We start from the raw sequence: 16,680 nt of genomic DNA on the forward strand, positions 1-16,680 counted from the left end.
CTACAAATTGATAAATCAATCCTTCGAGGAAGGGGTTTTTCCTGATCAACTCAAAATAGCAATAGTGAAGCCCTTACATAAGAAAAACGACAAAACAGACCCCAATAATTATCGTCCAATAGCTCTATTACCGACTGCATCAAAGATATTTGAGAAAACAATGTGTGATCGGGTGTACACCTTCTGCGAGAAATATGGGATATTCAATGAATGTCAAAATGGTTTTCGAAAAAACAGGTCAACAACTTTAGCAGTATATAAATTCATGCAGGAAGCTCTTAATATAACAAATAATAAAGAATACGCAATCGGTCTGCTCCTAGACATGACTAAAGCCTACGATAAGGTACAATATGAAATATTGTTAAATAAACTCTATGGGATAGGTATCCGCGGAAAAACTAACGAATGGTTCAAGTCCTATCTTGAAAACAGAAAACAATTAGTAGAAATAGAATTTTATAACAATGAAAGAAAAATTCTCCAAAATTACCGCTCTGACAGTAAAACAATAAAAGCCTTAATACCACAAGGAAGCGTTATTGGGTGCCTTCTTTTTCTCATTTATATAAACGACCTTCCAAAAACCATAGAAGGACCTGGTCCATGTGTTTTATTCGCTGATGATATTTCGATTATAGCCCCCTGTCATGATATCACTAACATACACTCTACACTCAATAATATTCTAACAAAAACTATAACCTGGATGAATGCACACAATCTTGAAATCAATTTTGAAAAAACCAAAACAATAGCATTCCACCCCCGTCAAAAAAAGCCACTTTCTCTAAATTTCTCTTTTAAAACCACACAATAGAACAAGTTAACGAATTTTCATTACTAGGTATAACAATAGACACAAACATAAACTGGAAATCACACATACAAAAAATAAAATCAAAACTATCAAAATTTTTATATGCTTTCCGGGAAATTAAAAAGACTACGGACCTGAAAACCGCTCTAACTACCTACTACGCCTATGCGCATGCATGGCTAAACTACGGTGTAATAATGTGGGGAAATAGCACCGACGCACCAGCACTATTCACAACTCAAAAAAAGTTAATTCGGATCATATTTAACATAGAACAAACAGACAGCTGCAAACCACATTTCATAAAACTAAACATTATCACTCTACCCTCATTATACATATTGGAAATCTGTAAATTTGCCCATACACACAAAGAATTTTACACCACACGCGAAGACATACAGACAGGATATACACTTCGACACAAAAAACGCCTAAACCTACCATCTTCCCGATTACAAATACATGCATCAAGCCCACTAGTCATGTCAATCAAAATTTATAATAAACTACCGGAGACACTAAGAAATGAAAAAAAGATACATATATTTACAAACAAACTAAAAAAACTTCTTATACGTAAATGTTATTATAGCGTTAATGAGTACCTAGAAGATAAAAATATAGCTTAATTTCATGATTATTAATCCCTAAATATACAAAATTCAATAATTAAAAAAATGTTATTCTATGTAATTGGTACTAGCCTGGAGTGTGAAGTTTTATGTGCTATTTTTTATTGTGTTGCTATTAGCTATGTTATATAGGTTTCGTAATGCCTTCTTTTGCTGTGCCCTAACAGGGTCCATAATATTGTACCTAGCTTTAAGCCTCATAAACATCTTTTGTAACGTTATGGAATGCAAATAAATACATGAATACATGACTTGCTCTGGCAGCAAAAATCACTTGGAGGTGTTCCAATCAAGGTACAAAGTACCTACATAATCAGTATCATCAAATTCGGCGACGGTTTCTAAATCGTTACCACTCTAACCTTAAAACTTTAACCATGAATATCTCCATAACCATGGGGATCCGCAGGGTGGGGATGGCATAGGGGGGTTGCCCTCCCCCTCGCCCCCCTAAAACCTCAAATAACGATGGTCCATATTGGAAAGTTAAACCAAAATTCCCAACAGATGTACCAATAGTCAGCCTCAAAATGAGCCTGACTAGCAAGAAGTCGAATCACACTTTGGAAGGAGATGACGTTTACTTGGAATGCACTGCACGAGCCAATCCTCGTCCTAGTAAATTATTTTGGTTCAAACAGGTCGGTAGGGTAATATATATATGTAGTTCTAGATTCTCGTAAAAATAATATTGTTAATAGTGTCACAAATTAATTTATAGTGATTATTTTAGCATAGGTGAACATTTACTGAATTAAATCAAACAAATCGACCACTTCGGTACGGTCTTGTTCATAAAAATATACTATAAGACACGAACGCTAGGTCCGCCTAGTCACATGTATGATGTCTTATGATGGATGAATTTTTTAATGTAAATGTTGAGTATGTTCTTTAGGGTATGCAAATAGAGCAAAACGCCAGCGCAGGGGTTTTTGTGAGCGAGCAAAGCCTGGTGCTGCAAAATCTAATTCGCAACGATTCCGGAGAGTGTAAATGTGCAGCACAGAACGATGAAGGAAAAGCTACAAGCAACCCAGTTAATTTACAAGTAAGATGTAGGTATTTATAAAAATACAAACGTAATTACGACTATTCACTAGCCCAGACGAATAAATGTTTAAATCAAAATTTTCATTTTTTACATTTACATGAAAACTTTAAATGAGGAGTGCGGGAAGAAAGGTACAGACGGGAACGAAGGACGTTGGTGCCCGACGTCTAGAATATTTAGATATTGCTCCTCAGAGACGGACGTACTATTGTGCTAGCACGCCACTCTTACACTGTCTACATTATTATTATAGTTTTGGGATAATCATAGTGCTCAAATTCAATAAAGTTTATCTTTTACTTTAAGATGATATATTGTTCAACATAGATACCGACATTATTAGAAAACGTGACGTTCTATGACAAAATGAATTTTTCGGAGCACACCTAAAATCATAAGAATTACGAAAAAAAAGCTTAGCTCTCATTTTTTTTGGAGACTTGTGTTATTACTTACTCACAGCATTGCAGTGGTTATAATTACCATAGCTATGGAGCTGATGAGACAAAAATCTATGTGATTTTCTCATGTGGCAGCTTTAATAGGGATAATTATATGGTAAGGATAATTAAGGACCACGTATGCCACCATGGAAGTAGCCCATAGGTTGTCAGTTGACAGCTCTTTTAAAATGTAAAAAAGCAGATATATACATACTATATCATTTGCTCGTGTCTGCCTGTAAGGGTGATGTATAGAAACCTTGTCAAAATGAACTAGAACACTGATTATGTACAAGCAAAGGCGCGCACGTAAAGTTATCTCAACATCTAATTCACATATTCTTTTCTTAGATCCTCCAGTGTGTATCTCATCGAAGAACAGCCAAGTATTCGTAGTGCTGGAGAAGGAGACGATAGAGTTAACCTGTGAAGTTAGCTCTAGCCCGCCACCTAAACACTTTATGTGGTCGTTCAATAATTCCAAGGAATACATGGATATAGATCCAAAGTATGTCGCATTGTATTTAATACACAAAAAACATTTTTTAATTAAATTCGGTTAGAGATAAAATGTTTAAACTTCTGCTATTTTACTCAAATTTCTAACGTCCAGGATTAGAAACCAGGAGAGACAAAAAATACATTTTATTCCAGAAAACGTTAAGATATATGCAGTATAGTCGAAAGACTCTGAAGCGAACAGTTTTAGCTTCAGACTTCCGTATTTGATTCATTAATAATTTTTCATTTATGATGACGATCACCTTGACATGATACCACGAAAAATCTATTGGATTGGATTGGATAAAATAAAAATTGTTTATTTCGGAAAACATGGTTCCATAACTATGTTAGTAATTACAACTTAATAATTTAAATCTATGGGTTAGTAGGTTTACATATTAGAATACATCAAAATACAGAAATGGTACAGTGAAATGGTGGAACAGTGATTGAGGTTTGGGCAATCGACTCGGTCCGCGATCATGCGGAGGATGCTGTTATCGCTAGCTCGCCTACCGTAAAGCCGGCGTCCACATATTTGAGAAACCAGCGCTTAACCATACGTCAGACATTGCTATTTCAAGATGTCATCTTTTAAACTATTTCTAAATAGAATATTTTTTCTGGTACTACAAATCAAGGGGAAGTACATCAACTTTCCTGTACACACCCAGTACAGAAGAGGATTTTGGTGTCGTCTCATGTTTGGCTGTAAACATCGCAGGTCTTCAAGACGAACCATGCAGCTTCATACTGGCGGCTCCTAGTAAGAACTTTTTTTTTTTATAAAATAGGGGGCAAACGGGCAGGAGGCTCACCTGATGTTAAGTGATACCGCTGCCCATAGACACTCTCAACGCCAGAGGGCTCGCGAGTGCGTTGCCGGCCTTTTAAGAATTTGTACGCTCTTTTCTTGAAGGACCCTAAGTCGAATTGGTTCGGAAATACTTCAGTGGGCAGCTGGTTCCACATAGCGGTGGTGCGCGGCAAAAATTGCCTTGAAAAACGCTCAGTCGTGGAACGTCGGACGTCGAGGTGATACGGGTGGAATTTTGTATTTTGCCTAGACGTCCGATGTTGAAACTCAGCTGCAGGTATTAATCCGAACAACTCCTCTGAACACTCTCCATGGTAAATGCGGTAGAAGATGCAGAGTGACCCCACATCTCTACGCAACGCCAAAGGATCGAGCCGCTCGGAGAGGGATTGGTCATCGACGATTCGAACCGCTCTTCGTTGGATACGGTCAAGTGGAAGGAGCTGGTACTGGGGAGCCCCCGCCCAGAGGTGAGAACAGTATTCCATGTGGGGCCGTATTTGCGCTTTATAGAGTTACAAGCGGTGGCCCGGAGTGAAGTACCGTCTCGCCTTGCTGAGCACACCAAGCTTATTGGAGGCTAATTTAGCCTTTCTCTCCAAATGACCGCGAAACTGAACGTCGTTCGATATGTCAACGCCAAGTATTCCGATGCTGGCTGTGGCTTCAAGAAGAGTGTTTTCGAAAAGAGGAGTAGCGACAAAGGGTATTTTTTTCGCGGAAAACGCGCAAACTTGTATCTTCTTGGGGTTAAATTGGACTAGGTTTAGTCTACCCCAGTCCGAGACTCCACGTAGTAGAGTTTCGACTTCAGACACCAGTTTGTTCCGGTACTCATCGACAACTGCCCGAGAAATACCTGCCCGGCCAGTGTAAAGAGTATCCCCAGTGCTGTCGTCAGCATAGCAATGAATGTTGCTAAGTTGCAACATGTTATTGATATGCAGAAGAAACAGGGTCGGGGACAGAACAGAGCCTTGTGGGACCCCAGCATTCACGGGTTTAAGGTCGGAACATGCTCCGTCGACGACGACCTTGATGCTCCGATCGGCCAGGAAGCTGGAGATCCAGTCGCATAATTTCTCAGGAAGCCCGTAGGCTGGAAGCTTCGAGAGCAGTGCTTTGTGCCACACCCGATCGAAGGCTTTCGCTATGTCCAAACTAACCGCTAGTGCCTTCCCCTTGGACTCAATTGCCTCTGCCCATCTATGAGTAAGGTATACTTGAAGGTCACCAGCCGAACGACCACGACGAAAGCCGTACTGATAATCGCTAATCAGCTGGTGGCTCTCTAGATACCTCAAGAGCTGGCCATTAATAATGGATTCCATTATTTTGGAGAACAAGGAGGTTATAGCTATTGGGCGATAGTTGGACGGATCAGAGCGATCGCCTTTTTTAGGGATCGGATGTATCGAAGCGGTCTTCCAGCACTTCGGGACAGTGCCGAGCGAGTACAGGTACCGGAAAAGGCGCGTCAGGACCGAAGCCAACTCAGGAGCACAAGTACGCAGCACAATTGGAGGAATACCATCCGGCCCGCTCGACTTATGAATGTCCAAGGAAGATAGTGCTCTGCGAACAGCACGTTGCCGGAATGTGATTTCCGGCATTGAGTTATCACACCGCGAAATCGCCGGTGGTGATCTCCCCCGGTCATCCAAAGTCGAGTTGGACGCGAAGAGACAGCCCAAGAGGTCGGCCTTCTCCTTCGCAGTGTGGGCGAGCGAGTCATCCTCTCTGTGCTGCGGTGGTATCGATGGCTGACAAAAATTCCCTTGTACAGCTTTGGCGAGAGACCAGAAGGCTCGGGTCCCCGAAGGGAGTTGGGCCAATCTCTCGCCAAATCTGGCGATGTGCTCTGACTTTGCCTTAGCGATTTCCCGTTTGAAGGACCTGGAGGCTGAGTTATATGCTTTTTTATGTTCGCTGGTATTGGCATCACGAGATATCGCCGCTTCCGCCCATGCATTAAAGCATTCTCGCTTTCGACGCGATGCCGCCTTGCAAGAACGCTTAAACCAGGGCTGTGACTTGCCACCGATCGGCACCGCAGAGAATGGAATAAAAAGTTCCATGCCCTGTAGAACCACTTCGGCGACAGAGGCAGCGACGGAATCTGGAGCTTCCGACGAAAAGCACATAGGCCCCCAAGGGTAGGACGCAAAGAAAGACCGCATCCCATCCCAATCTGCTGACCGATAGTGCCAAATACGACGACAACCCGAAAAACGGGGCCGAGGAGGGCGCGTACAGGAGTGCGTAGGCACAGTACTCCGGACCACACAATGATCCGATGAACCCAATGGCGGGTCAACAGAGACTTGATAGGTCTCCGGATGTGAGGTCAGCAGAAGGTCCAACAAAGAGGGTTTATGACCATCCACATCTGGTATTCGCGTAATCGCAGGGACCATTTGTGACAGGTCGTAAGCTAAAGCAAAGTCGTGAAAGGATCTTCCCGCGTGATCGGTGGTTTCCGAACCGAGCCAATCGGCATGGTGAGCGTTAAAATCGCCAAGTATCACGATTTCAGCGGTAGGAACCCCTTCGAGCAGGGAAACTGTAGCCATTTGGATGTGCTCAATGAGTCGCTCAGTTTCGGTATTTCCGCTATGGGACCTATACAGGCATGCGTAGAATCGCGGATGGTCATCGCATCGAGATCGAAACCTATAGTTTTTTGCGCAGTTTTTGCCCACCCCAGAATACGAAGCGCAGCCTGTGCATCCACCACCGAATACTGATTGTTCCGATGATGGACGCTCAGAGGGGGATTCTCCACAGCGGAAACGTGCGGTACCCCCCTGGGGTAATCTCTGTTTAAACTGCATCTTCATATTCTGGGGGGGGGGAATTGATGGGCTCCGGGAGTCTCACTCACCGCACGAAACGCGAGTACAATAAGATGAACCTATTGCATCACTTCACGCCGGTTTTCTGTGAGACAGTGGTACTGCCCCGGTCGTGCCTGCCCGATTGGCTGAAGCCCGAAAGCACTGGCACTCCCACTAGGAAGGGGGTTGACTGACTGCGCTGGTGAAATAACCTCTGTCACAGGTTATTTCATCAGTGGGCGATAGGGTCGTCACGTCCCGACGCCGAAAAACTTTATTCTCTTATAAATTTAAATTATAGTATTTTTGCTTGGTCCATATATTTATGGTCCATTTATTTCCCTATGATGTATATTACATTATGATTGAAACGCATAGTATTTATTTTTGACTCGTGTCGACCTAGTGGTTCAGTGTGCGATTTTCATCCCTGGGATCGTAGGTGCGATCTCCGACTGTCCTATCAATGTGCGCTTTTGACATTCCCTCGTACGGTGAAGTAAAATATCATGAAAAACCGGCAGTGGCAGTTAAGCTCACGTACTAGTTTCGCCAAGTATTGTTGGAAACATAGTGTGGATAATAACTCTGTATTTGGATCTGTAGTTATATGGATATGCCTTTACGTATTTAGATACCTCACAATGCAGTGTTAATATAAAGAAATAATTTTTACGATCCCTAACTAGAGGTCCTCGAGGACGTAATTTTTAAATTAAGCACGGTAAATATAAACCTTATTTATAATATTATTTAACAATTAATTTATAATATTTTTTGTTTGCTACGTTACTACTATTTATGCAGAAATTTACTTTTATTGTGATTTGTATATATTGTTAACCATCTTCAAACAACCTGGATAAGAGATTATACAAGAGATACCAACTTTGATGATTCAGATAAAACGTTTCATGAACGTTCAGAACAACGTCTCGCAGTTATTCGCTAATATATACATAACCAATAAATTTGTATCTTTTCATATTTCGAGTACCATTTATGTAGGGTATGATTAAGAATCATTTTATAGTTTTAGCAATATAAAATTAAAACTTCAACGGAATTTATAATAAAAATAAAAATGTGTTTATTCATTTGACAACAATTAATTATAATGTGTAAGATTTGGGAACCCTTTTAAGTAACACAATACTTAGGTCAGGGTTCCCAGGTCTTCCATACAAACTTCATAATAAATTCAATAAAAATGTTCATTCAATTAAACATCTAACATGCACCAAACTGAAATATCTACATCAATATCTACCTTAGTGATGATTCCAATGTCTGATGCCAACGCCGGATGGTGCTTAATAAGAGCTTGGTGACGAGTTAGTAGTTTAAAATGTAAATTTCAATAAGGGCTGTTGTATTTATTATAAAAATCACAGTTTGTTTTGTAGTTAATTATTTTAGAAAACTGTTCCGAATCCATAATTCCCTTCTTTTTATCAGTTCCCTAAAATTTAATTTTCGCGTACCCTACATGCGTAAAACAGAGTGAACGTGAAATTATACTATTATTTTTAAAGGTATCTATATTTTTTTATTTATTTATTAACACTTCATTACACTACAGGAAATAAAAAAATGAACATAATTAAATCAAAAGGAGGGCAACTGGCGGCCTTATCGCTTTCGAGCGATCTCTTCCAGGCAACCACTGAGAGTAAAGAAAAAAGAAAGAAAAATGTATTAAATTACATAAGATAGGCAAGTAGTGCAAAAATACATATTATACACAGTTATTAAGACAAAAACTAAACTAAAAAGATGATACATTAAAAATAGAAAGTATAAAGACACATAAATCACGATAATTTAAGATAAGTCTCACGTCAGTTAGTAGTTGGAAATAAAGTTAGGGATACGATGTGGACAGGTAATGTTTGTGCAGAAGAAATTTAAAGGAAGATAGAGAAGGAGCGAATAGGGACGGGAAGTGAATTCCATAGCCTAACTGCAGAGACCTTAAAGGAATCGCCAAGAAAGGAGGAGTTATGCAATGCAATTTCAATGGTATAGTTTTCGGAAGAGCGTAAGCTATGGGCCCACAAAAATTTGAAATCATTTTTAAGATAGGAAGGAGTTTTAGAGTTGAACAGGATGGAATATAAGAGATGGAGAACATGAGCATCACGTCGCTGACGAATCGGTAACCAGCCTAGCCGCTTACGGAACGCAGAGATATGGTCGTACTTTCTTAGATCGAATATAAAGCGGATACAGAAATTTTGGAGACGATCAAGTATATTTAGCAATTCCTCGTTTAGATCGGAGGAGCAAGAATCGGCGTAGTCCAGTAAAGGCAGGAGGAGAGATTGTGCCAGTGAGGTTTTAGTGCTAAAAGGAAGAAAATTACTAAGACGTCGAAGGATACTGGAAGCACCGTACAATTTGCGGCTAATTTCTTTAACATGCTGCTCCCAAGATAAAATTTGATAAAATAAAACCCCCAAATTTTTTAACGTACGGCTAATATTTAAAATTACACCGTCGATATGGATAGGGGGTATACTGGCCCAGTCAATTCTCGTCGTGAAACAGGGACTGCCAATAATTATTACCTTACTCTTTTTGGTATTGATTAGAAGACCAAAATTTTTACTCCAGTCAACTATCTTTGCCAGCTCATTGTTAGTGGATTGTATGGCTTGCGGGAGATCATCGAGACTTGTTTGTACGTAGTTTGACGTACGTTTGAAGATCGTTGGCGTATAAATGAAAATTAGTTGAAAGACGGAAAGTTAAGGAGTTAATATAAATAGCAAAGAGAAGAGGAGAAAATACGCCTACCTTGCGGAACGCCAGATTCAATCAAACTCCACTGAGATATGCAATCGCTTGTCTTAATACAGTGGCGGCGCCCATTAAGATAGTTAGAGAACCAATTAACAGCTTGAGAAGAAATATTAATAGATCTAAGCAATCCCATTAGAATTTTAAAGTTAATAGTATTAAAAGCGTTGCTGAAATCTAGCAGTGTGAGAATTGTGAGTTGTTTGTGGTCCATGCCTTCGCGAATATCATCGGCTACTCTGACCAGAGCAGTAGTCGTGTTACGTCTAGGTCGAAACCCAGAATGAAGTGGATTCAGTATGTAATTTTTGTTTAAGAAATCATTTAATTGCTCATGTATGAGGCGTTCAAATACCTTGGATAGAAAAGGCAGAATCGAGATGGGTCGAAAATCAGAAAAAGTACTAGGATTAGCCTTTTTGGGGATAGGGATGATAAGTCCATCATTCCAGCAAGAAGGAAATTTACCTATAGAAATGGAAAAATTAAAAATATGTGTGATTACAGGAAGTATAAGAGAGAGAATAGGTATGATCATAGCACGACCAATCAGGTCAGAACCAACAGCATTGGAATGAATAGACGAAATACTCGATTCAACGTTCTGGCTTGAGAATTCAGCGAAAGAGAAAGATGGAAAACTAGGACGAGGGAGAGATGATATATACTCAAGTGTTAAGTCCAGATCGAATTTACTTGAAGTGGAATGAGGGGTAAAATGGGCGTTTAGGCTATTTACTTCGATATCGGGAGTCATGGCAGTACGTGGTGGCTTATCGATACCCAGAGACTTTAAAAATTTCCATATTTTTGAAGGATCCCCATTTGACACTGAGTCGTGAATGTGTCGTCTCTGCGCATCCCGACAACGCGTGTTGCAACGGTTGCGCAAGGTTTTGTAAAATACATGTTCCTTGGCTGTTCTCATCTTGGCTTTAGCGCGGTTTTTTACTTTAATCAAAGATTTAATTTCATCGTTGAGCCAAGGTGCAGGTAAATGCTTGAGTTTAACGGGCCTCAAAGGGGCATGTATATCAAAAAGATTAGTAATGGAGGCATTTAGTAAATCAACTTTACCATTGAGTTTGGGACACTCATAAATCGTGCTAAAGTCGATTCTGGCCGCATCTAAAAGCAGACGCTCGGTGTCGATCGCAGCAAAATTGCGCCTAAGGACTACGGTGGGATTTAGTTTAGGAGGTTTAAAATTGAGAGACAAATAAAGGAGGTCGTGATCTGAAAAAGCAACAGCAGGAAGTTGGCCATGGTTAGTAACTAGGTCAGGAGAAGAGGTAAATATAAGGTTCAATAGGGAAGGAGTGGAGCCTGGAACTTTGTGCGTGGCGCTAAGTGGCACATTATGAAGATTATAAGAGTCGGTGATAGAGAGCAACTTTTTCGATCGGCAGTCGTCTTTTATTAAGCAGGTATTGAAATCACCCATAACTATTATGTTTTTATAGAGAGGCGCAAACTTTTCAAGAGCATTATCAAAGCCTACGAAATAGTAGACTAGAAGAGAAGGAGAGTAAAACACTCCAAGGAGAATTTTAGTGTTACTGAGCATGACCTCGACCAGAAGATGCTCGCATTCATTAGGTGGTGGTGGTTGAGGAGACATATTGATAATAGTGTAAGGGATGTGCGATCGTAGGTAAATAGCGACGCCACCTCCACGTATTCCAACTCGATCCTTTCTTATTAGGTTAAAACCGGGGATAGAATAGCTGAGGGAGGACAGGGTTGGACACAGCCAAGACTCTGATATAAGGATAGCGTGAATTTCGTTGGATACAAATGTTGTCAACAACTCCAAATGGTGAGCAGGAACGCTTTGAGCATTATTATGGATGACATTCAAGTGTCGCGATTGGTCTTTGAATAAAGCTGTGAGGATACTATGCAAGGGAGGGGGAGATATTTCAGCGCTATGGAATGATTCGAAATCCGACGAAGAGACCGATGCAAATTCAAGAGCTTCACTATCGTGATTCATGTCTTAGCCAATAATATTTATCTATAAGTGTACTAAGTATATAAATTTTTAACTTATGTACAAAAATGTTCCTGTGTTCACACTCAATCGCTAATATTAGTGAACAGATAATATAGTCACACACTGTAAGAAAATAATAACAAACTTAATTTAAAGGGGTTAAATAAACTAATTTTAACTATTTCTAAAAAAACAATTTAACAAGGGAATTAATATATCGTTTACAATGAAAAGATACTGTAAAAGCTTATTAAAATAGAAAATTTTTATGAACTTGAATTGAAAACTATGAATTTTTAGGAAATACATACAATCGATCATTAATTGAAAATCACAACCTTTTGAAAATCACAACCCAACCTCACATCACTTTTGTCAGTTATTAGTTATAATCTGTCAATGGGCTTTAAAAACAATAAGTAAACAAAGGTTAAGGTTATGTATGAGATACGAAATAATCAATTTTTTAAAAACACAAATAAAAGAACTGAACACTTAAAACTTATGATATCAAACCAAGACTAAGTTGATTATAACCCCATGTATGTTTTTACCCACATACAAAATATTATCATAGATTTATTGACTTGCCAAAGTAAAAATATGTAATTCCTTAAACTTCCTTGTGACTGACTCCCGTGGGGACAATCCACAGATCGCTCTTATAGCCCGCTTTTGAATGCAAATCTTTTGAATTCGATATTTGTAATGACAAATATCGATTGAATGTCAGCTGCATTACCCCACAAAATAACACCATATGACATGATGCTACGAAAATAGCTGAAATAAACGAGCTTTGCTGTATGTGTGTCTCATCTGTAAGATCGCGTATCTTTTTCACTGCGAACGCTGCACAACTTAGCCTATTCGAAAGATCTTCTATGTGTGGCCTACACACTGGAGTTTACTATCTAAAGTAATTCCCAAGAACACCACATTATCAACAAAGTCTATTTCCTCATATTTAATTATTATTTGAGAATTACTACTTTTTACATTTGTAGTAACAAATTTAATACATTTTGTCTTCTTTTCGTTTAGCTTAGGATTATTTGTATCAAACCAGTGAACTACACTGGAGATGGCAGTGTTTACATTCTCAAGTGATGGATTTCGTCGTTTCACACTAAATAAAAGCGAAGTGGCATCAGCTGATTGCTTCATCTCGTGAAAGCTCCTTTACAAGAAATAGTAGGTAATTTATAAAGACGAGGAATAAGAAGGGACCAAGTATGGAGCCTTGCGGTACACCTATAGTAACAGACGATCCCTGTGATACAGCTCCATTTACATTTACCTTTTGAATTCTATCGAGTCATTATTCACAAGTTTGTTCCGGTACTGATCGACAACTACATGAGAAATACCTGCATGACCAGTGTAAAGAATATCCCCTGTGCTGTCGATCGCATAGCAATGAATGTTGCTTAGTTGCAAGGTATAGCTGCAAGGGATATGCAGAAGGAATGTGATACTGTTAATTGCTAATCAGCTGGCGGCCGTCCAGATACCTTGCCGTTAATAATGGATTGCATAATTTTGGAGAACGAGGAGGTTATACCTATAATGGGCGATTAGAGCAATGGTCTTTTTTTGGGGATATATTAAAGCATTCTTCCAGTACTTCGCGGTGTGTGCCAGCAGGCCATGCTCCCTGTGCAGTGATAGAGTGGTGCCCTGACCAAAATACCCTTGGACAGCTTTGGCGAAAGACTAAATGCCTCGAGTCCCCGAAGGGAGGCAGGCCAATCACTCGCAATCTCTGGTAATGTACTCTGACTTTGCTTTAACGATTTCCCGTTTGAAGTACCTGGAAACGGAATTATATGATTTTTTTATGTTTGCTGGTATTGCTATCACGAGATGTCGCCGCCTCCGCCCAGGCTTTAAAGATTTTTTCATTCTCCCTTTCGTCGGAAGGCCGCCTTGCAAGAACGTTTAAACCAGCCACCGGAGAAAATTCAGGAGTCTCACTCACCGCACGAAACGCGAATATAACAAGATAATTCCTGTTGCATCACATCACACCGGTTTTCTGTGAGACATGGTACTGCCACGGTCGTGCCTGCCCATTTGGTCCGAAAGCAAAAGCAGGGTAATCCCACTAGTTTGACTGATTGCACTGGTGAAGTAATCTCTGTCACAGGTTATTTTACCTGTGGGCGATTGGATCGTCAAGTCCCGATGCCAAATAATAAAACTAGAACTACACCTAATCTTAATCTAATGAAGTTGAGAATTGTTTGTTTTCTGCTCTAATCTAATACACAATTCATGAGCTATTATGTAATTAATTACAAGGCTAATTAGACTTTCTACCTTCTTTATTTGCATCATGTTATTCTGTTGTTTACTTGTCACCTCCGTGTCTACCACTACGTTGTACAACTGTCACAGAACACTTTTTAGTAATTAACAAAAACCGTTCAATTCATACAGTTTTTCACATACTTTTCTAATATTTTTGATACTAAGCAAAGTATAAAAATGAAAATATTATTCACCAAGTTAGTTACTTTCTCTATCGTAAAATCTATCAGAACTGTTTAGGTGTTCGTGTTATATCGACCTCAGTCGAGGGATAATTAAAGTCCTTGCGAACCTTCTGGCAGTGTGAATGTGTATGGGCGCCGGGCGGTATTACTTAACATCAAATGTGCCTTCTGCCCCTTTGCCCCTGTTATAAGAGTAAAAGGTGTGGTAGTGGCAATGACAATGTGTATAAAAACATTAAATATTAAATCAATATAAAGTAAATCATCAATCAAAAAGACAAGAAATAATCGAGACTAATACAAATCATCAAATAATAAATAGTTTGAATAAAATACATTATAAAGAACAACTCACTCTTCCACCAGCCGCAGTCTCAAGTGCAGTACAGTATTTGTCATGGACGACGTCGATCAGTCTGCAGTCCGTGCCTGAAATTTATTTTAGGTTCTACTAGTAACTTAGGTTAATAAGAATCCGTATGATAATTATGCTGTACTAATACCTAAACTTTCTATGTGCGCATTTAACACTCGACGTACGGTGAGGGAAAACATTATAAGGAAAAACTCGTTTTTTTTATCTATTTTAATATTATTATTACATACCAGCAACTCTATTAGAGTCGAAGTTCGGTTGTGGCGGTGTATAGCGGAAGTTACAGCGTTGTAGCCTCGCGGCCAAGTCATCGGCGCGACCTTTGTAGAGTGCGTAGACGTTCCTTAGTCTCGGTGCATTGAGCCTCATTAAAACTCATTTCAGATAGCTGACTCTATACAGGAAAAAAAGCAATCATGTTGATATTTAATATGAAAAAAGTATTGAATTTTTGTAAATAAATGAAATGACGCGTAGAAAATAAAAAGGTATATTAGTGCGCATAGCTGTCGCGCCAGTTATCTTTCGGCACAGGCTCTATTTAAATACACTTCTCTCTCGTTGAGGTCATCCATAAATAATATTAATTAAGAATCTACATTTTTAAATAAAATAGTTGTAACAAACTGTTCAGATTAAAACCCACTCCACCCACACCCCTGTAATCATTCAGTATAAGGCGTTCTGTTACACTCAGCCTTTTGACATATTACCGAACATGTTTATTGTTACTCTTATGTGCAATGTAAATAAATAATATTGTTCTAGACTCTCTAAATTCCTTATAAAAAAGTACCACCGGAAAATATACAGACTATATAGCTCACGCATATTCATTTATAATTTATATGGCGCGGTACAAGTGTCCCCGAGTAGTTCGTGAGAACAACCGCTGTCGCTTTCGTCGCCACGTGGCATATTTCGAATTTAGATTTATAGCGCAGTGAGTTCTGCGTACGACTTTGCTGGATGCCGTCGAAAACCAAACTGACCGACCGGTGGTCGGCGACCACCTCTCGACCCGTTACGTCCCCACTTTCGAATCGTACACATACCTCACTCAAAAGCCATCTCTGAAACAGACAGCATTTGACGCTTTTTTTAACAACTAATAACGACATCTATGATCACTTTAACGCAACCTCGCCGACATATATAATAAACATTTATTTTTTATTACATTATGTTACACATTTTAGTAGTATTATATAAGTTTTAGTAATTGAACCTTTTCATTAAACTGTCCTTGGTCTTTGTGTATCTTCACATCGATATGAAGACTCTCAGTCCCTTTATTTTTTAATTAATTATTAAAATATTTTTTATGGATCGTCCTAGAACGGCTCATAATTAATATCAATATTTATAAGTTTTGGTATGGCATATACCTGCCATAGCCGGTTGACAACAGCTTGTTGTTCGGCAATAGTTTCCAAGTCCCGTCGGTGTAGAGAGCTACTTGAGCTGAACTCACGTTCCAGACCCGTCAGCCGCTCTTCAGAATGACTCTTCTCCATCATGCTCTGAGAGATTCTGGTAGACGCCTACGATGCTTGCTGTTTCGCTGCTGAGAAAAAAACATAGAACATTCCACCACTGATTTCCAATTACAAACAATACGAGCAACATTTACAAAAAATTGCTGTTATTCAGCAATGCTGGAATTCCAAGGCGAAATGGCTTAGAATTTCAAGGCGAAATAGCTTGTTGTAGAGCAAGATCGGAAGAAGTTGGTGGAGGTTATGGGTGAGCTGGACGAGAAGAAGCGACGGACGCTAGTAGCGGCATGTCACCAGGTCAACCGTGATTTTGCGTCCATATTCAGCACCCTATTGCCTGGGGCGCAGGCGCAGCTACGACCACCCCCAGGACAAGGTGTCCTCGATGGCTTGTAGGTT

At 39.6% G+C, this 16,680-nt stretch overlaps 1 long non-coding RNA gene across 1 annotated transcript; it reads right to left on the reverse strand.

Moving 5' to 3' along the window:
• Window positions 1–14,765: 14,765 nt before the first annotated feature.
• On the reverse strand, window positions 14,766–16,335 carry LOC123716408. The gene is made up of 3 exons (XR_006754566.1): window positions 16,171–16,335; window positions 15,013–15,176; window positions 14,766–14,835 (listed from the first exon to the last, which is right to left on the reverse strand). It is a non-coding gene; the product is annotated as an uncharacterized LOC123716408 (long non-coding RNA).
• Window positions 16,336–16,680: the final 345 nt, after the last annotated feature.

This window comes from Pieris brassicae, chromosome 11, assembly GCF_905147105.1.
Source record: "Pieris brassicae chromosome 11, ilPieBrab1.1, whole genome shotgun sequence".
Lineage (NCBI taxonomy): Eukaryota > Metazoa > Arthropoda > Insecta > Lepidoptera > Pieridae > Pieris > Pieris brassicae.